Source organism: Manacus vitellinus, unplaced genomic scaffold, assembly GCF_001715985.3.
Source record: "Manacus vitellinus isolate BGI_N305 unplaced genomic scaffold, ASM171598v3 scaffold_3_pilon, whole genome shotgun sequence".
Classification (NCBI taxonomy): domain Eukaryota; kingdom Metazoa; phylum Chordata; class Aves; order Passeriformes; family Pipridae; genus Manacus; species Manacus vitellinus.
Window position 1 is genome coordinate 2,186,301 of NW_021940535.1, and position 27,098 is coordinate 2,213,398.

Consider the following 27,098-nt stretch of genomic DNA (forward strand, 5'->3'; position numbering starts at 1 on the left):
GTATTTTTCCTGTGTTTTTCCAAGCAATGGAAATAGCTAATCTTAGCTACAGTAAATTGGCAGAGCTGCTTTGACTTTAACATAACAATGCTGGTTTAAATAAGCTGAATATTGGGCTTTTAACTCCAAAAAGTATTTTGTGCAGGGCTCACATGCAAACAGTGTTTCCCTTTCTTCTTCTTTCTTTTTTTATTAGTGTTTTCCTCTTTGCTGTGTTGACAGTTAAATGTCTAAAGGGATAATCAGAGACATTATTTTGTCTCACCTCCAGTACCTATTGCAACAGGAGAAATCCAGATATCATTTCTCAGTGTTTTAGTCATACACACACACGGACTTACTCTTTAAGTCAGAAATAAGTGGAAGCCTTTAAACAGCTGGGAGTCTAGGTGCCTAAAAAGTCCTTTAGCTTCCAAGGTCTGATCATGAAGTTTTACCCTTTCACAAGGTTTGGTCCTTTGATTTTTGATGATTTGGAAGACAGTTAAATAATTGTTATGAAAATATTTAAGCTGTTATAGTATCCTTTTTCCTTTAAAAGTGAAGAAATAAATGCAGAAAAAGAATATTTAGAAAACTTAACTGCACTGTTCCTAAGATGCTTCACAAATATGTGTCTCTAGAGCTCAAATGCATTTTGACAGTCTTGTAATTTCATATGGTTTTCTCTTGTACTGCAAAACTGGAAATCAACTATCACACGGGATTCTGGAGCTCATAAACTGAGATCCCTCCACTTTCAAGGAAGGGATGTAGCTTGGGATGACTACACACAGCTGCCTCTGGCAATGAATATTTGTTTTTCACTGCTTAAAATGGAAAGGAATCCGCTGGTGCTGCCACGATGTGAGTGTGTGTGTGGTATTGGCTTTAATTTGACTTGATTTACACATCACTGTATTAAAAAAACAAAACACTACAAACCAAACCAAACAAATAACAACACAAAAGAGGGATACAGGACACACCTGTTTGTCTAGTTCAAAACTGAACTCACCTATAGCTGTTCGCCAGGAAGCTATAACTACCATTGAAAAAGGAGATTTCCATTTTGACATCTGTTCTGACTCCATGGTCCATGGCCCCTTTGGCTCCATTCTTTGCATTGGGGGATCCCATTGTTCTTACATTATCTTGACCATTAAAAATGTTTCATCAGCCTTCCTCATATAACTGTCTTCCTTTCTTTTCCATGCAAGCTAGTAAAGCTCTACATCAGGTATAAATCACTCAGAAAACTGCTAAATTAGTGGAGAGTCAGGTGGGTTTTGCATAGCCTGAGGATCTCACTGAGGGATATTTTAATGCCTCAGAAGAAAATTCCAATCAAACAATAGTCAAATGGACAGTAATGGAGTTTTCTTGCTCCTGCACAGATCTCTTTCCTGGTAACTCTTCCCCAGAGTCTTCCCAGGAAGTGCCAGCATGGTTGGCTGCAATGGGTACCCTAGAACTGACATTCAAAAGTAGGTTTTTTTTGGTTAGTGGCTGGGTGGAACGAGTTACTAACTCTCAGAAGTCCACCGGCCTCGGCAGTGATCCAGCTGATGTGCAAAGGCCAGTGAAGCCATAATCATGTGACGAATGATCTGTTGAAGGAGATCACTTAATTGTGCTGGAAGGCAAAAGCTCTTTTTCTTCTCAGGTCTATAAAATCAATAAGCAAAAGATATTTTGTCATTTTTATTTCTTTTTATATAAAAAAGCAGCGAAAGGGAAAATATCCCCATTCTTGACTTAAATACAAAATATAAAGGTCCTCTTTTTTAAGCTAATTGAAATAGAGGCTTTTGATACCTGATGATATTAATCAGAATTTTGGTCTTGGTTCTTCAGAGATTAAAGCTTGTCCAAAGATGTCTAATGACAATGTGCTAAGGCTAAAATAGCAGTCCGAAATAGTTCTTCCAGGGAGTGTGCATGCATAGTCAGAAACTGGGGACAGCATTTTCATTAAATTGCCATACAGCTCTGCCACTCAAAGAGCACTCAACCCTGGTGAACCTGGAGATAAAGGGCAGCTAGCCATCTCTATGATTAAAATGGTCTTGATTTCTTTTAGTATCTAGATGACAAGACATAGTTAATCCTTTGACCTTCCTAACATTATAGCACTGTATTAAAATGTATTTATTTCCCCAAAATGTACTAAAAAGTATTTAATTTCCAAAAGACAGAGGAAAGGTAAAGTACTTTCAGAGTTCAGGAATGCTGGCACAGCTGCTCACATTTCATGTCAGTGACATTAAACAGTGCCAGATACAGTACTTTTCTTAACTGCTTGTACATTGAGTTTAATGTGGCCTGGTGAAATGCTAAATGCTATTAGCTGGTGAAAAAAAAACCAACCAACCTTAGAGCAGTTCCTGCAGGATCAAGTAACCTCCCTACAGAGAGGGCTCCATGACACTGGCCAGTGTGATAAAAATACCCTGATAAAAAGTCATATAGTCACTTTTTTAAAGCTGACAACCCATCAGTTCAATTACTGTGTTTCTGTTGTGACTGGAATTTGAAACAGACTTGTGAGAAAAAGGCCTGGGATCACATATGCCAAGGACCCATGAAACTTAGGCAACAAGATCTCTTTTTTTGGCATTGGCTGTGTCAAACACTGAAGGGGGACCAAGTGAGGGTTAAGGTGGGGGGACAAGTTGTTAATTTTCAGGGTTTTTCCTATTCCCTAGAGCTACAGATAAAAGTGAATTAATAAGTACCATTTAGCCCTTAGTTAACAAGAAATTCTTAAAAAACATAGGGTGAAGAGTATGCTAAACTGCCTGCCTTAAAAGGCCTTCATCATGGTCTAATTTACAGTAAGCAGTATCACACTGCTTATTTATAAGGTACTCAGGAAAGCAAGCTGAAGGAGTTTACTTCAATGCCATTGCTTCTTTGCTTCATCTATTTCAATATTTGTCTAATAACTATCCCAAATTAGCCAAAAGAGCTTTAAAGTACAAAAATAAATTTGAAGATATGTAACCTGGTACAGGAATGCACATGTAGCTTACATCTTTGCAGATCCATATTAGGAGAAGGTAAAGTTTTACATTAAAAAGTTGTGTATAAAAATGCAGAGTAGTGTGTACATTTCCCACTGACACTCTCTTCTGGTGGATTGAGGCTCTGACTAAAGCAAATATGACAAAAATTACAGTTCTCTGTAAAAGTTTTTTTTCAAAACTTTTTCTCTCTCCCAAAGCCAGCAGTGAGGAATTTTAGCTGAAAGGTGGAAGTACCAATTCAGGAAAGCCACTGCAGAGTTTCTTGCAAGTCAAGTATCTCATACTCCTTTCATCTGCAAGCCAAGTGGCCATGCGACACCAGTGATATATGACTTGCATTTATCCTGAGAGTACACTCTGCTGCTTAAATGGAAAATACAATTTAGCCAGAGGAAAATGGGATCATGAAGCAATCACTCTACAGACCTCTACAGAAGTCACTGGGGTACCATTTCTCTGAATTCAAGTCTTCAGGAGCAAAACCCATTGTCCAACTGCCTGTATACTCTGAGGTAGTTCTGCCCACTCGATGTAACATATCCACTCTACTAAATTCTTTGTGCGTGTTTGATGAGGAACAGCTTGAGATAGTGAAAGGACCTTAAGAATAACTGGGGTCAAAGAGAGAAAACACTGCTTGAGACTTAGTTACATCTGTATTGACAGAAAACTCCAGATTCTGTGGTATGGTAAGTAAGGCTGATGCATTATCTGCAGCCCTTGTGTGCAGCCCAAGTCTCCCTGTACCTCTGTAGAACAGTTCTGGCTGCAGCAGCAGCAGATCTGACAAAAGCTTACGTGACCAAACAGAATGGCAGCAGATCCTGTTTGCAAAACAGTTTGAGCTACCTGAAGTTCATATGAAGACCTGGTAAGTTGTGAGGACCTGTTACTCTTAGTCAATGATGTTAAATTGTCAAGAAATGTTAATTTGTTAACAAATTTGCATTTTTTAATACTTTTGAAGGTTCTGTCCTGCTTGCTACTCATTTTGTATGTTTTTATGAACTTGCTTTCTTCAAATTGCCTCCTAATGCCCTGGTTGTGCTTTCTTCTTTGCATTTATAACTGCATTTCTGGAGTTTTAGAGCACATTTTCAAAGCATTGTACCTCTGACCATGCAATTGATTCTCCTAAAGCATGAAAACTATTAGAATACATTACAAAACTATTTTGTGCCATAAACATTGAACAGTTGAAAACCTAATCCTCTGGCCTTTGAAGGCAGTGAAGGGCAATTAACATTGATTTCAGTGGACTTGGAGTCTGAACCTCAGTCAGTACCATGACTTTTTGCATTCCAGGTACACAAAACCTCATTGCTTTAACTTCCTATGGAAAAACTCTCAGCTTTTTCTATGGTCTCATCCAGAAACATTAAATCATTAGGGTTTTTATTTCTTTGGCAGGGTCATTGCACTTTCACTCTAAATTATGATATAAAATTCAGGTGTTTCTTAAATCAAATGCCCCACAAGGCTTTGTATGTTATTTGTACTTGCATTAATGACCGTGCTGTTAGCAATGTCAGTAGCTGACATCAGTAGAGTACTCATTTACTGAACTGTGTTTGAAGAAGAGAGAAATGTTAACCTTTTCTGGGTAGCTTTTTGTGAGAAATGGTGACTATTGCCAACCTTAAATACTCAAAAACCCCATAATCAGACCCTAAAACAATCAAGAGCAGTTTAAAAATTCAGAAGTGAATTCAAAAATATTATTACAGGACAACATATCTAGATGAGATTTGAAAATAAGCTATAGCAAGATTTAAATTTTATTTATCAGAACAACATCTATTGTACATATTTGTTCATAGAATAAAATGCAGGTCATTTCTGGCTTCCTTGCAGGCCTGGAACTTGTCTAGCTTCATTCTTTTGGCTTCAGGGAGCTGATATTTTTAGAAGTATTTTTAGGAAATCATTGGAATTGAATTCTAATGATGATTTTGAAATATCTAGTTGTTGATAGTACCTAGGCATTCAATCAGCAGCTGAATGCTGGGATCAAGCTCATGTTACTTGCTAAATTGAAGTAGGTGCTCTTTCATGTCATGCAGCATGTATTTGAATAGGTTATGGATATGAAAAGTTGCAGTGTTATGAAAATAAGCATTCTCTGACTGAAAGCATTTTCAATTGAACTGGTCAAGTGCATTCCCCACCTCTTTTTACAATTAAAATCAAAGGTAGTTCTTCAAATTCTTCAAAGAAAAAGCAGAGAAACAGGACTCTTAAGATGGGATGAAGATTGATAGCAGCAGATATAGGAGCACTTCTTGAAATTCTTGAATTTATAATAGCTCATATCATTGGCTCTCATAGCTTTTAAGAATTTATCCTCATGTGAAGAAGACTGGTCAAGTGGTTGGTGGTCAAAGCGAGGGCTATCAGTAAATCTGCATGTCCCAGATTTCCTGTTTGATGCTGGGCAAGTCCCATTCCCTTCGTTTAAGCTATCTGTTTGGTACTTTCCACTCAGAAGGACAAAGTAGAGATTGTAAGCTGACCTGATAGCAGAGGCCATCTCTGTTTAGACAGATGGAATCCATTGTCTGTCTTGCAGAGCCATTGTGTTGATTTAAAAATGCATGTGTTGCAGCATAGCAGAGAAGTTAAATTCTTTTGCAAAGTGAGGACATTCTATTTTTCCCGTAAAACCAATATGAACAACCGCAGTTTCCCAATCTCCCATTACTGAAACAGAGAGAAGCCTCCCCAAAGGGCTTGTGAAAGACCTCCACAGATCATTTGGGTATAAACAGATAGTATCTTTGTACCTAGTGGTTGCTTACGTATAAAAATGAGATCACAAACTATTAGAATTTGGCCTTTCTGGCAGCAACTGCAAAAAGTTTAGGAAGTTAATCTCATTTTCTGACTGGGATAGTGAGTTTAAGGTTAGGGAGATTAGCAATGTATATTCCCAGGAAGAACTACTAACAATATTAGAAGCAGCTGAAAAAAAAGATGGGTTTATATCTATGGTGGAAAAAAAATAGCAAAAGGACAAGGCAAAAAGAAAAAGAAAATAAAGAGCGGGGGGGGAAGCAAAAATAAAAGAAAAAATTAAAGGAAAGGAAGAGAAGAAACAAGAAAATAAGGAAAAGAGAAAAGAGACAGGAAAGGGCAAAGAGAAAAAAAGACAATAAAACATAAAAGAAGGAAAATTATAAAAGAGGAAATAAAAGTGGGAAGGGGAGGAAAAGGGAGGGAAGGGGAGGAAAGGGCAGGGCCTTAGTATACTGAGAAAAAAATTTTTCTATACATGTTGCTGCAGTTGACATTTGTGGTAGATCTGCTAGTGATACATAGCTTTAAAGGTGTGGTGAATGATCCCAGCCATGAAAAGGCAAAGAGGACTAAGCAGTGAGCTGGACTAGCCTGGTGGGGAAATTTTAGTAGGCTTGCAGGAAGGCCTTGGGCACTGTATAGTTTAGTCCTTGATGTGTGTCTGGTGGTTATCAAGCAGAGGGGTGAAAATACACGGGAGAATAGATACATGGACAGATGCATCAGGCAGAGCTACCTCTACCACCAGGGCAGGGAGGAACCCAGGGAGAACTAAACTGCGAACGAAGCTCTCCAAATCTTGGAAAATGTACATAGGCAATCATTCCAGACCAGTTGCCTGATCCGAAGATATGTACTGATCATTTTCTTGGTTAGAACATTTGCCTAGAAGGGTGGACAAGCGACTTTGCCTTTTAAAAAGCAGAAGGTAACACTGTGTTCTTTTCCATATTCCTCATGCTGCACAATTTCAAACGAAGGTCCTGATCCCATGCCAAGTGAGCACATGGAATTACTTCCTTTGCCTTTGATACATTCTGGCTCAGCATTTAATTAATAGTCTTGATTTTATAAAGTTTTTGGTTTTGAACTTTTCACTCCACCTTTCCCAGATAGAAAGATGGGACCCACACTTACCTCATTAATTTCGGATGGTTTGTTTCTGCTTTCAAGGTGTGCATGTGGAGCCCTCTGAACTTCCTGGACACAAATGAACATTAAATCTGGCCTACACTTAAATGTAGATCTCAATAATGCCAAAACATTTTGAAAGTGAGTTGCAATCTGATTATATTTATAATGCTTATATGCATTCCAGGAAATACTGAAATATTTGAACTCAAGAAGAACAGATAGCAAAGAAACATGGATTGAAATCTTGCACATTCAAATGGCAGAAGAAATTTAAAACTGCCCAAGACTTATTAGCCTGTCATTTTAGCCTTGCTGATTAGTTACTGAAATCAGCCACCCAGAACAAAAAAAACCCAAACAATTTCAGCAAATATCCAGTTTTTCAATCTGCTCTCAAAGTGAAAAATGAAGAGCAATTAAATGACCTACACAGTCATGTCAAACCATACAGTTTAAATGTTCAGTTTCCACGCAAGTCAGGTTGGAAATGCAACAGCTTTCAAAGGAAGAAAAAATCAAGAGCTCAGGCTGTTGTTCAAATTTTAATGTCGTTAATGTCATCTTTAAGCCTGCTATGCCGAAATCTTAATTTTTCCCATTTGAAGTCCTGAAGAAACTGAAAGTATGTGATAATGTATTTGGGCTCAAAAGATACTTATTTTAGACATCACAGTCCGAAAAATGTCCTTGCTTTTACATCTCCAGACTACGCTGCCAATGGAAAGATTTGCTCTGCAAGAGCAGTTGGCTGTGGGTGCACCAGCAATGGAAGTAGAGCCTGGTTCCTTTAAGAGTAACCCCAAAACAAGGCATTAAGATAGAGGTGATGCCTATCCGTGGTGTCCTCCCCTCTCCTCTCCTGTAAGGAAGGTGGTGGTGGGCATTGCAGGGGGGAGGAACACCTGTGCCCCTCAGCAGGGTGTGCTAGGAGCCAGCTGAACTCACAGAGCTTACACCTGGTGATAATAAGTAGGTCTGCAGGGAAGATTCAATGTGGATGAGGGGTCAAGGGACAACAATTTGGAGGACCCGATGGAGGGAGGCCTTATAGTGTATTTGGAAACTGAAATTTGTTTTTGTCTCTATTTCTGTCTCTTGGAAAGGAGAGGTCTCCAATACAGCCAAGAAGCCTTGTAAAGCTATAGAGGGAAGGCTTCTAGGCTGTGGAGCAGGGTAGCTCCTGCTGGCTGTTAGCCACATGTTTTGGGTCACTGTCATGCCAAACCTGTGAGTGCTTGCCTTTGGGAAAGAAAGCCAGCAAAACTGCCAGAGCGTTAACCTTGATGCAGGTCTGTAAAAAGACCAAGATGAAATGATGCATCTTACCTGACAGTAGTGCTCACAAATTTATGGCGATCTGTGAGGACATAAAAGGACATCTCCCAAGCTTTCTGCTGACCTGCTTCATCCAGGATTTCTCTTTTTTATACTTCTCCTTCCTACTCTCTGGTTTATCCAGTTGCTTTGCCTTTAACAACTGTTGCTGTGTGTTTGACCAGAATAATGAGGTACTGATTTTGCTTGGACATTACAGTGATATGAATAACTAGTGTTTTGTTCATAGCTATAAATTTTGAGAAAAGTGGCTGTCTTTCTTGTGCTTTTGGAATTTGTCACCAAGAAAGTATCTGATTTCTTCTATTACTATGGGTTTGGGCTACACTCAAAAGGCCTGACTCTTTCTTTTTTTCTTTTTTTTTGCTTTTGTCCCTATTTCAGATCCTTTACTCTCAAAACTGCCTTACACTTATCCCTTAGATTTCAGACTTCACCCCGCCCCCTGAAAGTTTATAGTTGTTGTCAAAAGAAGAAATGCGATAATTTGGAAGGTTCACAGAAAGCATGTTTTGTGATTATTGTTCTTGTGATCTGTCCAATGTAAACTGCTTTTAGAAAAGCTCTGTTCCAGCCACTTTAATTCACTTTTGCAGAATAGTGGATTTGAAGTTGGCTAAAGACAAGGGCTTTTCTTTTAATGGGTACTCTGAGAGAAATGCAGCTTAACTGTTCAGTTTCTGTCCTTTAGCTCTGCCTAATGGTCCCTGAGGGAGTCCTATGTCGTTAACTTAAAACTAATCTTCCTTTGCCACCTTTTTATTGTTGAAAAGGATCAAGTATACCCCTTTCAGTGCTTTGAGTGTGGTGGCACTGTGCTCCTAGCACTGTCTGAGGGTGCCCTCTCTAAGTCTAGCTCCTCATCTCTAATACGGTCTAAAATAGCAACACAGAATTGTGTGTCCTGTAGCTGCTGCAGTTGGGGAACAAGTGCCTACGAGAGGAAGATTCCTGCAGAGCCTCTGCACACAGCTGTGTTGCAAAGCCTGCTTAGCACTGAATGGCAGCCTGGAAGGGCTGGTGGTACCTGGGAGCACAGTCTCAAGAGTAGAGCTGAAACCATGCAACTTGGCTTTCTGTGGGTGGAATGACACCAGTACACACCAGTTGGGAACCCAGCCTGGTTTCATGTTTCTGCTCACTTCAGAGCCCTCACACTTAGTGTTTACAAGGTTGCTGATGCTTGCAAAGGCAAGGCTAGTTTCCCACAGCTAACTTTTTCTCACTGATCCCAGAGAATTGCTGAACAATCTCTGGGGTGTGTGCCAACTTGATAGGAGAGAATTGCCCTGAATCTCTCCCTTTTTGTTTGCTCTGTTGCTGTGGCCCCCTGGCAGAAATCATCCCAGGAATTAACTTTTCTAAAATAACAAGACATTTGTTTTGTCTAATTCTCTAACTTCTTTAACTCTTGCCAAATCAGAGCAGAGATGATGGGGAACTTAAATAAGTCTAGTTCTTCAAACTGATCACTCCAATAACTGGACATCTGCTTTCCACTTCCTCTGCTCGAAACTGCAGAGATCATGCTCAATTGGCACTTGCACTGTGTGGGAGGAACCAGGCCATCAGAGGGTCCATACACAGTACTGATGGGAGTGTGCAGCAGGGCACTACCATGTAGACAAATGTTGACTAGAGGGCTATAGCTAATGCTTCAGTACCTGTCATAGCAGCACTGACCACGAGACAGTAATGTTCCATCTTTCAATACAGCTTCTTAGGTGTTGTAGGATGTAAACTTAACCTCCCAGTGAACAATAGCCAGAGCCACGTTGTTTAAGAGCACACAGTCTCAAATGCAGTGGAGCGTGGTCTCTATGACAGGTTTTTTCCACTCTCCTGTCATTGTTTGACAAGTGTCTATCCTTGTCAGCAGGACATGGCTGGTGTAACAGTGAAGTTGTCCTATTTCTCTTATTAAAGAACATACATTTCTGCTTTGAAACCAGATCCCTGGAAGATATCTAGAGAGATGAAGCTGTAACATGTAGTGGACTTAAATCATGACACTCCACTCTTCTGAGTTTGATGTAGATGTCAGAAGTTTTGTCTCAAAAGGGGCACTGGTTTTGTTTGGTTGCATGGCAGCTAACAGCAGTATAACAAAGTGGTCAAACCTTGAAAACCTTTCTGATTCAGTTCAGTTTTTTGTTACTCTCTCTCATACATCTGTTAACCTTCAGAAAGCTACGTGAGTGTTTAGAAGAATAAGGTGCTCTACATTAAACACATTCTTTATCTGCCTCAGATAAAGAATGGATTTTGGCAAGAATTACAGAGGCAGAAAAAAAAATCTGCATGCTAAAACAGGGGATTGGTGTTTCCTGACCTTTCTTTGTAAAAAGGAGAAGAAAGAGTTGGGTGTTTTGGTTTGAGGTGTTTTATTTGGTTTTTTTGTTTTAATTTTTTTGTTGTTAGTTGGTTTGTTTTTAAATACTACTTATTGCATGTGATGTAGTTCCCTTTAAAAATATATTTTTTTAAGAAAATCAACTAATGCTTGAAGAAACTAAATCTGTATTTGTGGATTCTGGTGACTAAAAGAAATCCCTAAACTTCATTTCGTGTGGAAAAAATGAGAGTTATCTTTTAAATTAATTTCTAAACATATTTTTCTTCTTCCTCTTGTTTTTCTTTAGAAATTGGATAAAGTTTTGGATTATATGATTTGATGCACTTTTTCTTTTTTTTTTTTCTTGTCATATAATGTTATTAAAACGTCTTGGTGCATATAATTAATCGAGTTCTTCAAGATGAATAATGGATTCTTACTGACTTGAAAAATTCTGGAGCACAAGTTGACATTTAAGCTCTCTTCATTGATTGTATAATACTATATGAGTAATTAACCCTCAATTTTTATTTATACATGTGGATTCCACATGTCTGTTAATTTTAACTCATTCTTTTTCATGGTATATGATACAGCAGGTATTCCTTTCATGTAGTATAGGCTTTAGTATTTCCATCAGTAAAAAACCCTGGTCAAAGTTTTGCTGATGTTTCACACATAACTGGGCCTCACAATTCTGCTTGGGACTTGAATATATTTTATGCTAATCTGTATTTAATTAATGTGTCTTTGTTTCACTGAAGCATTCAGAGTATCTTCTCAATTTGTGCTGTCTTCTTCTACCAGTAGTGTCCTTGGTGAGATATTGTTGAGACCAAAAAGTCACTTTTGTGGAACAAGTGACCTATGCACTGTGATGCTCTGGGCTACAAATATAAGAGGAAGGTATGGGATGTACCCAGATAGTAGGTACCTGACCTAACAAGGCTAGATAAATCAAATAGCTTTTTTGCGTGCCTGCAATTTTTACCAATGAAAAGCTATTAGGTGAAAACTTGGAGTGCCTTAAGTGGCTGGAGTGCTTAAAGGGTAAGTTGGATTCTTGCTGTGAGTGTATAAAATCCTTATGAATGACTGAATTAATACATGAATGCTATTTCTCTGGTAATTTAATTAAGTAGCACTTAAGCATCATTGGCTGGGACCTTGACATTTAGGTCCCAGTTTGTAGCAGTGTCTGCTGTTAGGTTTGGGAATCTCAGAAGTATGAGTAGCTTATGGCCTGATTTTTGTATATATCTTTAAATAAAAAGATATATAAAAATGTAGATGTCCACACATATAAAATATATACTTTTTATTTATATATATATGATCTTAGATATTTATTTCAGTATCTGTAAATATCAGCTTTACCCTTACTGTCTATCCAGAATTATCAGTTGCTTTTAAGAAAACATGGAGCTGGGTTTATGGTCCCATTGCTCCCTGTCTGTGTGCACTGGAACCGCCACTCTCCCCCCCTGTAAGCAGGCCCCACAGTTTGCTTGTTCTGTCTCCATTTATGCCAGGTATGTAAGCATAAGCCTCACGTTAAGCATGTTTAAGAGATCTTGTTGATTACAACCGGAGTGCTCCTCCAGCTTATAGCTGTGCAAATGTTTACATACCTGGCTTGCTCTGGTCCTATATAAAGAGCTGTCTCCTTTTCCCTGCAAAGCCTTTTCTGTCTGCTGCTTTGAAATTTCCCATGCTTCACGCTTTCCCCTAGTTGGAGGGAAGCTGCCCAGGTCCTTACTAGGAGAAGTCCTTGTGTTGGAGGTTTGAAGACTGCAGCTCAGTGGGAATTTAAAGACTGGTTAAAACAGCAATCCATGCCTCAGTAAACAAGTACATGCTGATAATGACCTTCATGTTACTGGAGTGGTTTTTGCCAGTGTAAAGTCTATCAGAGTTCTCCAAACTTTTTTGGATTTGTCCCTCATTTCTCAAGCTGTCCCAGAGAACAGTTTAACATCATTATTTAAAGACAGTAACTACATACTTAAAAAAGAAGCAATAAACTTCGTGTGCATCACTGTGGTTCACAGAAGAGGTTGGATGTTGGGGCCATATGTCTAAATACTCCTACTCCCAATGGACATGCATATATGTGAATATGACTACATATATATATATATATATATAAAATGTATGTATGCATACAAAGATACCATCTTTTCAAACAGATACTCTTTCTAGAAGCTAAAATAACAGGATAACTATGGAAAGGAATAACTTGCTGTTTCTTCCAGGCCATGAATGCTTTTATGTTGGTGAAAAACAAGCCTGGCCTTCAGTCAATCATTCCTTCATTTGCTCTGTTTGCTTGATGATTACGTTGTTTCTCTGCAGAAGGAAAAATAACCTGTGAAAAGAGTCTTTTCCGGGCTCAAAAGATTTATGCTCTGCTTTGTTGATGTTTTGTGCTAGCACTTATGTCAGTTCTGCTCTTACTCTGAGTGTGGTAATGATCCTTTAATACATTTTAAAGTGAATTTTGCTAGCTCAGACTTTTTTTTTTAAGGTACATATGTAATAGCTGTACAGACTTAAAAAAATACCTTGCTGTTTATGTGCTGTAATAGAATATGCAGTCAATGTTTACTTTCTATCAAGCAAATTCTGTTGCAATAGACTTTTATGAACCCAAGCCTAACTTTAATGGCTGTGATGTTGCCTGTGTCTATGGTGAAGGTCCTGATTCTGCTAAGCAGCTGGGCAGGTGCTCACTTTCACCAAATGGCTCTTGAGTACTTGTTAGAGCACTGAAATACTAGAACTTGGACTCAGTGACTTTGTCCAAGAATTAATGGCACATGGAAGTGGCAGGCATGTTGCTGAGTGCCCCTTGAAATACAGTGTCAAGACTACATGTCCCTATTCTGCAAATGCCAGTGGTAGTGGCCTAAAATCATGGGTGTGATGGAAGGAAGGTCCTGACGAAGCTGCCAGGTGAGACCACATATCCACAATGGGTAATCAGGCCTCCCAGAGTGCCATGATTACTGTTAAAATGTTTACAGCTGTACCTTGTGCTTAATTAATGTCCATGTGGTGTTTGTGGTATTCTCCAAACCTACAGAGCACTACTGAGATTTAGTAGCACTGGGTTTTTTAATTTCACTGCAGCTATCTTAGTTGCCTTGGTGGACAGTTTTCCCTTCTCCTGTATGCAGTAACTAGTCTGTGCTGGGAATTTAACTGTGTTAAATTTTAATTTATTTGTAAAATTACGCTGGGTTCACTGTTAAAGGAATATCCATATTGCATTGGAAAACTGGCACCCTGGGTTTTGTGGTGAGAGATTGCTATGGAGGAGCTATCATTTGAAGCATTACAAATGCTTCTAGCATATAAGTGTGAGCCAGCTTCACTGGGACCTAATGCTTTGGAATAAGCCTGGGGCTGCATGTGGATAGAGCTGACAGACAAATGCAAGTGAGCAGGAACACTGCATGAGTGAACCTGCAGTGATAGCTTCAGTCTCTCTCAAGGGATGACACCAGTTCTGTTGGTAGACAGCTACAGCAGGATTTGACAGGTCTGAGCTAAAAAAAAAAAATAAAATACTGCAGCTGTACTACAGGTATCCTATGTGACCTTGAGCAAGCTTAAGTCATTCCCTGATTTGGGTCGGTATTAGTAGAAGCAAGAAAAATATCTACTGTATCTCTTATGTTTATATGGTGAGTGATTCGGGATGGAACACTCTCACTATACCACTGTGCAGCACATAACACAGAGGAGTTTTAAGCAACTAATATAAATAAGAGAAGTTCTTCTTCCAGCTGAAGGGATAACAAAACCTTTAGAAATCTAACTTGTTTAAATGAAGATAAACAAATTGGATTTGGTATGATAACTATTGGTGTGGCAACTATCTGTCACTACTGCTGCACAAGCACAGTCTTTTATCAGTGTGGAAAAACATAAAAGTAAAGGGTTATTCAGAATATTGTTCAAGCCTTACAGTGCTCTTTTAAACCAGCAGCCATGCCCGCTGACAGTCTATTCAGCCTTCTTGCCCCTAGCAAGACAAAGAACACTGGGAAATGGAGCCCTCTTACAGGAACTTGGACATCCAAAGAATCCCTGGCACCTCCCTTCCCTTCCTGCTTTTGGCTTGTTCTATTGAGAAAAGGAACACAAATGTTGTTTTATGAACTGTTATCAGACATGTACACTTACTTTAAAGGCATGGTCAATTTTTACTGAGCCAGTATTTATCATCTAATCACATTTATGTTCTTTATCATAATGCCTTTTAAAACAAAAAATGTCCTCATAACAAAACAAAACTTAGAGACTTTCTATACAAAAACTGATTATAGAATCATAGAATGGTTTGCACTGGAAGTGGCCTTTAAAGGTCATCTAGTCCAACCCTCTTGCAATGAGCAAGGACATTCTTAACTTGATGAGGTTGCTCAAAGCCCTGTCCAATCTGCCCTTTGACGTTTCCAGGGATGCAGTATCTACCACCTCTCTGGGCAACCTGTGCCAGTGTTTCATCACCCTCTTTATAAAAAATTTCTTCAATATGTCTAGTCTAAATCTACCCTAGTTTAGTCTAAAACCACTGTCCCTCGTCCTACTGAACTATGCCCCAATTGCACCATTCAGCTTTGTGTCATCATTTCAAAGGAGAAGTTTTGCCCAACAGGTGCCCATAATGAAAAGTTACCATAATATAATGTATAATACCTAGGACCTGGATTCAAATTCTGCTCATCTCAATGGAGATGCCTGTAAGCTGAGTGCTAGATGATGCAGCTGAAAGCATGTCTAACCTTCTGGGAAGTTTGGCTCTTGTTGATGCTGCTTAACCAATTATAAACTAGATGCTTCAAAAACTACAAAGCAATCTGTCCCATGGCTATCTTTTTGAGTTGCGATCGTGCTTTGGAAGAGGAGGAAGAAGTCTGGAAAGCTGTTTGGTGACTCACAACAAGATACAGTCGAACAAGTTCCAGAGATCAGATTAGCTCAGAATCTGAACCTTCTTCAGCAAGCACATTAAAATTCTTCAGTAGCCTTTTTCTCTCTTAACAAAAATTTTATAAAACTTGGCTGACTATCAGTAGCAACTGCTTAGACTGATTTAGGATCAGGGCTTGTTGGCTTTTTGTTGGAGTTCTTTTTGTGTGCTTTTTTTGGTTAGGTTTTTTTTTATGGTCTGTTTGTTTGTTTTTGAGGGGAGAATGATGTCCCCCAAGATGAGAGATAAGAGTTGAAGAATGCTGTAAATCTCATGGAGGCCTTTTACTTTCACAGTCTAATCAAGGAGGACAAGGCATGTATTCTCAGACACTTGACAATAAAAGACCCTAAAATTGATGACTGATCATTTATTTTATTGACCCTAAGGACATAAATAAGCAAATAACTATTTCTCCCAGATGAAAATTCAGACTTTAAGCCATAAGAGCAGGCATGTTGCAAGATTCTTTTTCATAAGGTTTTGATTTCAGAAATAAAGACTGTGAGAAATTCTCAGACTTTATTTATGTGTTAAAGAAGGATGAATGAAGAAAAAGATACCACTGAATAAATTTTGAAATCTTGTATCTCACAAATTTAATCTTTTGTCAGGATTTTGTGCAAATGCCTCATGTTGAAATGCTTGCGTTTCCCAATTTTTATGGGTATTTATTCAAATGTTCTTTACAAAGAAACTGAGCATCCAAATTTGTGGGTATCTGTTCTGCAGGCCACTGACTGTTCTTCTGGTATTGCAGATTTGGGACTGTGAACAAGTGAGTGGGGATCTCTGGTTTTAAGTTATTAAAATGTGACAATGCTTTCTAAATATTAAGGACAAAAGATATGTTATACTTTGAGAAAGTGACCTATACATGTGAGTGAGGATGTTGGTATGCTTGTATAGGAAATTCAGTGGGAAGACAAGGAAGGATTTTTAACTCATAAGCCTAGTCCAGCTCCAGCTGGTGGTAATGGTATCACTTTTTTAGGATAATGTGATGATTTCATGATAGTCTTCATGAAATGGAAAGGAAGACTCCTTCTCTTAAATCTGTGCCTAGTGAAAGGCAAAGATAATTATGGCTGGGCTGGGCTTGTCTCTGTACATCTATGGAAAACTCAGAGCACATATGTAGCAGAAGCTGAAACTGTTCCCAAGGTAGGTGCCAAGGCAATGTATGTGAGTTGAAATGGAGAAAAGAAAAAAATGCATTACAGAGTAGGTAGATCACATCAAGTAATGCTGATAACTGTTAACTTACAATGCCTCACTACTGCTTGTTGTTATGTTATCCCATCGACTGTTAGCTGTTTATCTCATCTATTCTCTTAGTGCCATAGGCTGATGTCATCTTCTTATCTAATGTATACCATGGTGAGCCCCTTAAAAGCTTCCTCAGTCACCACCACAGGGGAAACAACAGTTAAAAGAAACATCTTGAGGATGCTATTAATACGGTTGTATTCTTAACACATGTTTATTAAAGGTTAGTGGCTGAGAGTTCTTGAAGAAATATTTATGCAGGCTAAATGCTCCTCAGATGCTTACGAGCTGTAGCGTTTGGGCAGCTACACTTACTTTGTCACCAAGAGATTGTCTGTTTGGGCACTGGCTTCAGGACTACTTCTGGGGAGGGGAAAGATAAAATTAAGAGCAAGACAAAATGCATCAGGTGCAACAGGTTGCAGAGAGGAGAGAAAGATGCACACATCAATAACACTCTAGTTTATCCTGCTGCCGAAGTACTGCCACGTATGTGTACATGTCACCTGCTGCTCTGCTCCTATCGCATGGCTGTCAAAGCTGGTTAGTGTGACACAAACAGCATGCTGCCTACCACCACTGTGTGATTTCTATTTTGTTTGACTGATTTTTATTCTGGCACAGAGCAGCTGAGAGTAGAAGAGAGTGCTTGTAGCTCAACTACAGTTTGAAGGGAAACATACCAGAAGGCTGGGCAGTGCTAGAGCAGCTTTTGAAATGTCAGTACAACAACAAAGGGTTCACCGGCCTACAGCACATTAGTGGTGCTCTCCTATGCGTGGGCAGCAATGGTAGGAGAGGACAGTGAGCTGAACTAGTCTAGTCTAAATCTGTGGGTGTGGGTGGATGCATCAGAACTAATATCTGGAAGCAACTTCACATTTCTCTGGTTTCAAAACAAAAGTAGATGCCTGGATGCAGAGCCTCTTCCAGTTAGGGCTGGGGGAGGCTGAGTGGGAGAAACTATTGCCTTGGTGGTGTATCTCTCTTGTTTCTTAGTAGTCAGCATTCATCTTAAAAGTGAGATATTGCACACATGCAAGTGAAAATTCCCTCTCTGTTTTATTAGGAAATTGCAGTGCTGAGGATTGGAAAGCCCCCTTAACTTAATGCTTAACTAACTGTGCTACTACTATGTGTGGCTGAGTTTTGGACTAAAACTTCATGGTTACTCTATCCATCCTATTCTAGGTAGTGACATGACGCTGATGTGACAGTGGTGAAACTGCAGAGAAGTCAAATATGTCAGGCAAGGCACTGGTACCATTGTACAAGACGTTAGAAAGCTTAATTTAGAATATTACATACTTATTTTAAAATAACTGTGTTAAAGTTGAATTAAAACTGGAACATATGGAATGTCTAGAGGGGATATTAAAAGATTGAAAACTCTATCTTATGGGAAGGAACTAGAAGAGATTGGCTTGTTTAGTTTAGCAAACTAGAGTTGAGAGAGCATTTGACAGCACTCTATAAATACATCCAGGGCTAAATGCCAGAGAGGGGAAAAAGCTATTTAAACCCAAGAGCAATATTTGCATAAGAACAAGTGGGCATAAACTTGGCCTGAATAGGATTAAACTGGAAATCAGATGATTTTTTACCCCTCAGTGTCATGAGGTCCTGAAACTGCCTCCCAGTAGGAGCAAGCGGGGCACGCAGTACTTTTTGTAGATGATGAGACTCAAACTTCATGGCTGCACAGTTTTTTCATTCTGGTTCTGTGTTCCTAAACGCTTGCATTTCTACAGCAGTGACAAACATGTCTTGCCACTGGCAGTGATCCCCTGACATAAGAACCTTCTCCTGCTGAAAATGAAGCACTGGTGTTAAATTATAACTGTATAAGTAGTGTCCTTTAATGGTCTGGGGAAGTTTCCTGCACCTCTTGCACTTGGCGCATGTAACTCTGTTGATGCCAAAATGCCTACCAATATCTCAGGGGCTTTCATATCAGTAAGATTCCTCTGGTAAGGAAGGGATGCAGTATTAGGCTTTTAATCATGCAACCCCAAGGAGAAAAAGTAGGTTCGGTGATTGGAAATGGCAGAAGTATCTCAAAAATGACAGTACAGAGAAGAAGGGGTTTCTTTCAGAACTTAAATGATTTTTTTTCATTGCTGTTAAAAAATCATATGACCATTAAATCTGATGGTCATGATTAAACATTTATGTTTAATCTGCTATGCTGCAGTTAGACTAGCACTATGGTACACACTTAACAGATAAAGAAACCAGAGCACAGAGGATTTGGGGATTTGGAGGTTGGCACAATGATGTCAAGATGCCAGGCTTCTGGTTTGCAGTTGCAGGATCTGCCTATTGCACCATACATCCTCTTGAATGGCAGCACCCTTGAAACTTAACTGTCTTTCTGCTTTCACCTGCTGTTTTCTGTCACTGATATAATTCTAAATCTTTGGCTTTTGAGCTGAAATTTTCCAAGCTTGCTCCTTTATTTTTCAGTGATATTTTAGGCACTCCTCTCTTCCCTAAAACTTAAAAAGTAAATGCCTGCAAACCTGGTGGTGGACTTATCTATTGCATAAAGAGCTGAGGAGAAAATGCTGAAGCAGGCACAGAAATAGCCTCCTGGGAAGCAGACTGACATGTAGTACTTCAGTAGCTTTGCTCTGAGTCAGATGTAACTTGCTGAAACTTGTACTCTGTGCACAAAGGTACTTTCTGTACTGAGAGTTAATCTGGTAAAATGTATAGCTAAAGACAGCCTTTAAAAAGATTGCAGTGGTACTCAGTGGTGTGTCAATTACAGTAATTTTCCCTGGGTTTTGATTGCTTTTCCTTGCACATCATGTATTCCTTCCATGTAGGATAGGGAATGTCTTACCTTCATGTTGTCCATGGTGTGCTACTGTTTTGTGCCATTAATAGACCTCAGTATGGAAAAGGTAGCATGTACGAAATTTCTGGAGAACACTGCCCTGACAGAGTAAAAAAAACACTTCTGGTACTGACCTCTATCATTAACCTCAATTTTTAGGCCTTCCCCCCCACAGCGTGGTGTTAAGAGAAGGAGAAGCTGGAGCCAAATATTGTGCTTTTGACTGCTCCTTAGGAGTCTGGAATGAAGGCTTTTCTAGGTATATAAGGTTTTCCCAAAAATTAGTTTTGGAATGTTTCAAGGCTTCACATATTGGGCTCAATGCCACTTATGTTTTAATTAAAGGAAGAGAATTGAGTAAGTCTCTTTCAATGTGTTTTAAATGAAAAGTGTTACTTGGGAAATGCAGAATTCCTTCAACATTTTTGAAAAATATTTTCTTATACTTTAAGACAAGACTGTTAAAAAAAGAAAGAACAAACAAAACTCTGACAGACACATCTTAAATAACCAAAATACTTTAAAAAGAAAAATAAATTCAAGTAAAATGGGAGGAGAGGTATCAAACTAGTTTGAGAGTTTGTATCAACTTTTTTTTTAATTAGTGAAGAAAGTCTGTAATTTTTTCAGCACTACTGCTTGGTGATTCAGCTTCTATCGTTTAGAGCAAGCCGTTTTCTTTCTTGGGACTTTAAGTGATGTAAAATTACATATATCTGCGCCTTTACATTACAGCTGTCGCCGTTCTTTCTTGTCAGCATCACACTGCAATTTAGCATATTTGGAGGGGAAAGGGAGTTTGTTTGTTTATGATTTCAGGAGAAAAGTATTTTGGCTTATACATTCTTTCTCTCTGGGAAAAAAAAAAAGGGCCACAGAACCTTTAAATTCTTTCTAATGTTTAAAGAATCAGAAAGATGTATCTTGGGAGAGTATAAACATATTTAGTACCACTTTCCATAGGGCCTATGTCTGATTCTTAACACCTAAATTCTTACAGTAATCTGCTTCCAAGTGTTTTTTTCCTATATAAGAAAAGAAAAATGAAATGAGATAAATTGCAGATGGCAAATACTTAGCAGCCTATGCGAAATAATTTTTTTTGGTATTAGTCCAGTTCCAGGCGGATGGATATCCTCATCTCCAAACCTGCCTTAACAAATTGCTAGAAAAGCTGAATACTGAATCATTTACCACCTACTTTGGGGAGTTGTTCCCAAAGTCAGAGATAAGATAAATTTTGGAGGAGTAGTCTGGGGATGTCCATATCTTTGTCACCCATGGTTTTCCCTTCTGTAAATAGACAGAAGCTTACAGTCTCTATGGCTGTCAATGTAGCACCCCTCACAAGCCTTAAAATTCATCTTAAACAAAAATAAAAAGCTACTATGTAGGCACAACAAAATTTACTATAAATGGGTCTTAAGTACATAATTACATGATAGACCCAAATGGCTCCAAAAGAGTTGCTCCAGGCTATTGTGTAAGCAATACTCCTTTGAGAAATATATAAATACATGTAATTCAGTATATAATACACATGTTAAAAAACTACCTAATTACATATTTTCCCAGGAGAATGAAAAGGCTCCAAAAGAGCTACTCCAGCCTCTCCAGTACACAATGTGTGTTTTATAACCTTTCATGAATCTCTTCCATTCTTTTTCCGTTAGGAGGGGAAAAAAACAGTAAGGAAATTAAATACAAAACACCTACTGTACATTTAATTTAGAGGACAAAATGCAATGTTGAAATAACATTAAGGGTGTGACGCAAACCAAGGAAAGCCAGGAAATTGAGTGTAAAGGCTGTTACTCCATCCTTAACTCACGTCACTTATATAATGTTTCAGGCCACTGTTCTGTAATGGCAGATTTTAAATTTCATCACTTAGAGCAGGGTTGTGGCCTATTTACACTTAGAGGTAATTATGTGGTCTGTACTGCTGAAATACCTGCATGCTGCTAATGTATTTATTTATGCACAGGCATGTACGCACATGTTTTTAGGAATATATGGTGGTTTTTTTTTTAAACCATCTTCTGTCTTTCCTTGTGCTGAAATTACCATGGCACTTTCATTTGCCTGAGAATATGATCACATATACCAATGTGAAGAAGGGAAAGGAAGAAATGAGTTTTGCCTTCAACTCCGATGCTGGTGAGGTCTGTGGCTGCTCTGGGAGGTTTTGTGGGAGCAGAGGGGGATCTGAATCCAGCTCTGGAGGAAATCCTACTGCTCAGATTTACAAGCCCCCTTTCCTGGCCAGGGGTTTTGTTAGTGCAGGGGAGTGAATGTCCTGGACAGAGAAACCACATCGCAAGTGAGATGCTGAGAGCCCTGTCGGGATGGTGAGAGTCTGCTGTGCAGGCACCAAGCTCAGCAAAGAGGCAACCTACAGAGGATAGTGATGGTCCAATGTGTTCATAGCAACACATGTTGCTAAGTACATTATTGTAAACACTGTCTTCCTTTAGAGCAAAAATATAATTTGTTCCCTCTCTTTTGCACCATTCCCTGAAAACAAACAAAATAGTACATACACTTTTTATCATTAGAAGGACATGTTACATGCAAGTATATTTCATAGTATTGTATACTAATTTCACCACAGAACCCAATAGAATATGCTGCCATTGTCTTCATCTGTTCTGGATTTGTGAATGCTGTTTGTAAAAATCATACTCTGGGATATCTGCGTTTATCCCAAGTGCTGGCCCAGGCAGAACAATACAAGAGATATCAGTTTTCCATTCTAATTAAATGTTCAGAGTTTTTATTTTCTTTTTTGTGATTTATTAAATAGATATGTTCTTTTCACTAGAGTGAACCCAAGGCCTTTGGGTTTTTTTCTCAGAGAGCAACACAACCTTTATTTTAATTTATTTTGAAAGACAGTAGTCTCCTGCTATAGATGTACCAAAGATGCGAGGCATTCACCTGGGATGTAGGAGACCCAGCGAGTTTTTGATTAGCAAAGCAGCAAAGTTCCCACAGGAGTAACCTGGAGGGTCTCACCTGAGTGAGAGAATGTGTGGTCAGAATAAGTGTCTGGCATATGAAGTCTGTCAGTGCATCTCAGGCCTGAAGGAGGCAAACATGGCTTAGGCCAGGTCCCTGGTGTCCTCATGAGGGGCTGTTTGGGGAGTCAGTAATGTTAGCTTCTGGTCAAAACCAGGAAGATTTCTGCTTAGTCCAAAGCTTGTCCATGTGTTCTTGCTGATTCAGCAAATCAGTACAGTTTATTGAAAACCTGTTCTATCCAAATTCTCCCAATTAGCTCTAATGTTTCCTCAGATTTTTGACAAGTGTCTTAACAAAAAGTAGTTACAGAAAACTTGATCCTTCAGGTTCATATTTCTTTTAGGAGAAACATTTAAAAGTTTCTTAGGTATATTTTTTTCCTAGTGGACCTGACAATGGGACTGCCTATGTGTTCATGATATCCTGTTCCTTTGGATGACAAGCTGGTTAAAAAAAAAAAAAGGGAATTTTAACTCTCAGGGGTCACAAAATTGGATGGACTGAGAGGAAGCTGCTGTGTTATGCAAAATAGAAGGTAAGGTAAAAGAACATTAAACAAACACCTACAGAGTGTAATCTTTATGCTAGTATGGCAATCTGTATCTGAAACTGCATTTAACAGTTTTCCAGCTGAGTGGTGCACTTGGTCATTAGCAGCTTTTGGAATTGGAGGTGCCTCTTATATCTCAACAGACCCAGAACATTAACTACTTTGTATGTGTTTAATAGCAGTACAGGTGAGAGAGAAGGAATGACAGTTAATGTCTCTTTCCCCTACTTTGCCTGATGGATATCCAGTGGTTTTGTTTGATTTGGCACACAGCAGGTTTTTGGGTTAGAGGAGCAATGGCTTGCTGTTAGCACTGGGACTGCTTGTCTTGTATGCAGTCACCTGGAAATGTTTGCATTCAAGTCAGGCTGGAGCATGGTAATGTGTGTGCTTAACAGAACTTGCATGCTGGAGTGCAAGACAAAGAGAAGGAGAGAGCACTGTGTGAAAACATAATAACCTAGCACAGGCAGCAGGTGAGTTGGCATTGGGCAATGGGGCGTATTACTTGGTGCTGGCCACCCTGCAGTATCCCCCTCCCTATGATCTCTTCCCTGCAATACTCTTAACTGTTAGGTACCAAGCAGCTCCTTGAGCTGCCTGTCCTCTTCTGCTCCTAATGGGCAGGGTGAAAGCCTCCAGCATGGCCTTTCCAGATCAGGTCTTAGACTCTGAGTGTGAGGTTTCCTGGTTTGGCATTGAAATGAAGTTGGCTTCAGGTTCTAAGTACACATAATTTTAAATCTGGATCTAAGCACTGGAAGAGTGTGAATCCTTATTCTGGCACATATTTGACCTGAACCAGCAAGGGAACATTGAAGTCTGTAACCACCTATAGCACATACACTGGATGATTTTTCAGCCTTCAGCTTGCCTACCTCTAATTTTAATAATAAATGTATGTGCAAGTGAAAAGTAGACACTGTGCTGACATCAGGCAATTTGTAATTAGACAGACAGATACTGATAGGACAAGGGGGAAGGGTTTTTAACTAAAAGATGAGAGATTTAAATGAGATGTTAGGAAAAAATACTTTACTGTGAGGGTGGTGAGGCACTGGAACAGCCAGCCCAGAGATGCTGTGGATGCCCCATCCTCGGAAATGTTCAAGTCAGGATGGATGAGGCACAGAGCAACCCAGATGATCTTTAAAGTTCCTTTCAACCCAAACCATTCTATGATTCTTTGATTTTATGATAATTACAGAATTTCACCTTCATTTCCATAGCAACCGCTTAGGATGCAGCAAACAAAATTATGAATTGGATTCTGGTTTCAGTTCTCCTTATAGAGCTCCAGAATAACTCCATTCATTGGTGCCAGCCTCGTTATTCAGTTGGTAGAGTGGCTAACTGAAGCTTTCATCTGCCTATCCTGACTTCTTTTAAGATGCAATAAAGGAAAAAGAGCACTGTAAGGAAAAAACAACTGGAATTTAGACACAAAATTCTAACTAGGAGCATAGAAAATTAGTTCTTCAAGGAGATAAGCATGTCCATAGGTTGCTGTTGGGTGAGTTAGTGTCTAAATTTATAGCACACTGGTTAATCCTTGATTGTCATTTGTGTGCCTACTCTTTTAGTGCAGAAAATTTAAAGCATATTTCTATTCGGTAAAAACTGCAGACAGCCTTACGGGACTCTGTAAGATAGGTGAATTTAATAAATGGATAAGCAGGAATAATATCTACCTCACCTTATCTAAACTTATTCTGCCTTTTAGGGTTGGATCAAAACCTCCAACCACCCTGACTCACAAGACAGATCACAGGACTGTATATGCAATCAGGAATGTATGTGTTGAATACCGGAGTGCTTTTTGCACTCAGAATAAAGCTCCACTCCCAAAGATTCTTTTTGAGCTAGTAAGCAAATCTAGCAGGACTGCCTTCTGAAGTAAATGCTTGAGTTTCAGTGAACCTGAGGAGAATGAAGGGTGGTTCAGTATCAGGGTGCCTACCTTGGGCAGGGGTGACAGAAACTCAGCTTCCAGATGTCCATCCAACTCCCTGCACAATGGTCTTTGCATTTCTCCAACTGCCTTGCTGTGAAATACGGTTAAAAGCATGAAACACAAATGCATCTGGGGTGTTAGGCCTGTGAGTGGAACCACATATGTATTGCAGATAAGCTGGAGTACTACAGGTTGAAAAATGCATGTGAATATGACCCTGAAGACAGGGTCTGTCCTGAGCAAAGAGAACAAGACCGAGAACATGCAGAAGAGGAGTGTCTCTCTGTATGGTGCCTGCTAAGGTTGGAGTCATGACAGGCAGACTGCCAGTGCATGCAGTTGTCATTATGAATAAGATGGGTTGCTTCAGATGTTATTATAGACTGGTAGCTTCTGCTGCCCCTCTTGTCAAATAACTTGCTCTCTTTGAGAAAAAAAATCTCATTCATCCCTATGGGACTTGAGTGGCTTAAAGAGATCAACATGGAAAGTGACTTCTGCCAATTCACTTGTATGTAAATAGTCATGGCTGCAAAATTGTTACCAAGTGTTATTTGATGTCTCTGTGTGTTACAGGCACAAGGGAGCATGCTCATTTTCTAAAAATAAGATGCTGTCTGAAATTTAAGTTTTCATTTTATTTTGCATCTTGCCCTCAAACTTTCTTCACAGTTCTTCAGAATCCCTCTTCCTGGCCCATTTTCACATCACTGTTTAGTTAACAGGGCTAGGAGCTAGAGAATTCACTATACCAAGTCATCCATTTTTAAGATGTTGACAAGTAGCTCTAAAAGGTCAGGATCCTTGAAATTTTCCTGTCTCATAGCAGTCTGGCTGGGTTGAGCCACCTCTAAAATATCAACTCTGTCCTGTGCAAACATTTGTTCTCTGATGGCCCCTCCAAATGTGCTCTCTGCAATTTTATCTTTCTTCCTGGATTATCACCACCTTTTAATTTTGGCTCCAAGAGCCAGAATTTAAAAGAAAACAAAAGGGTTACTGCCATGGTCCGTGGGGGAGGGGTGTAGGGCTGCAGCACCGCACAAAGGAGTTCAAGCGAGGTTTGAGGTGCAATGACTCCTTTAGTGAGGGTGTGCTGGGTTTTATAAGCTCTGGCGTGGAATGCACCAGAAAATGGGGTAGAGCGTGAGACAGACAACCAGGGAACAAATGGGAGTACGGACTCGGGGGAAGAGGGAGGAACCATGGAGGAACCATGAGCGGAAAGGTCCAGTGGTAGCTCTCCACACTGCAGCTTCTTCATCCAATCAGAGGGAGAAGCAGGGAAGCAGGGAACAGGCACCTCGAGGCATGCCTGGGCAAGCCCAGGTATTACAGTTGTAGGGGAATCATACAATGTACATATTTAAAACCACACAATAACTGTAAAGTCCGTATCATAAAGTCCTTTCAATTGCTGTATATCTTTTTCCATGCCCGGAACTGTTCCCATTCTGATTCCTTCTCCTCCACAGGTTACATCCACCTATGTTGTGTTTGCCCCATTGCTGCTCATCTGCCATGCCTGAGTTCCTGCAGAGGATTCATCACCAGGCTGCCCTGGTGTGACCCAACAGTGGAATAGGCCACATTCTGACTTGGAATAGGGTATTGGTGCTGCACTTGTGTCAGTAACTAGTGGAGCAGGAGCACTTAATTTCAGTTGAAGATTGAGTCCTCTCCAACACAGCAGAATTCATGCAAGTCCTTGAATTTAACTGGGTTTAGCCTTGCTGAATAAATTCACTTTGTAAAGTTAAAACACTAATCCTTGCTGTGATAAGAGCAACTTTGGAACTGTCCTACCCTGCACATACTCCTGAGTGAATGTGACATCGTATATGAGATCATACCAAAACTCAGAATTACA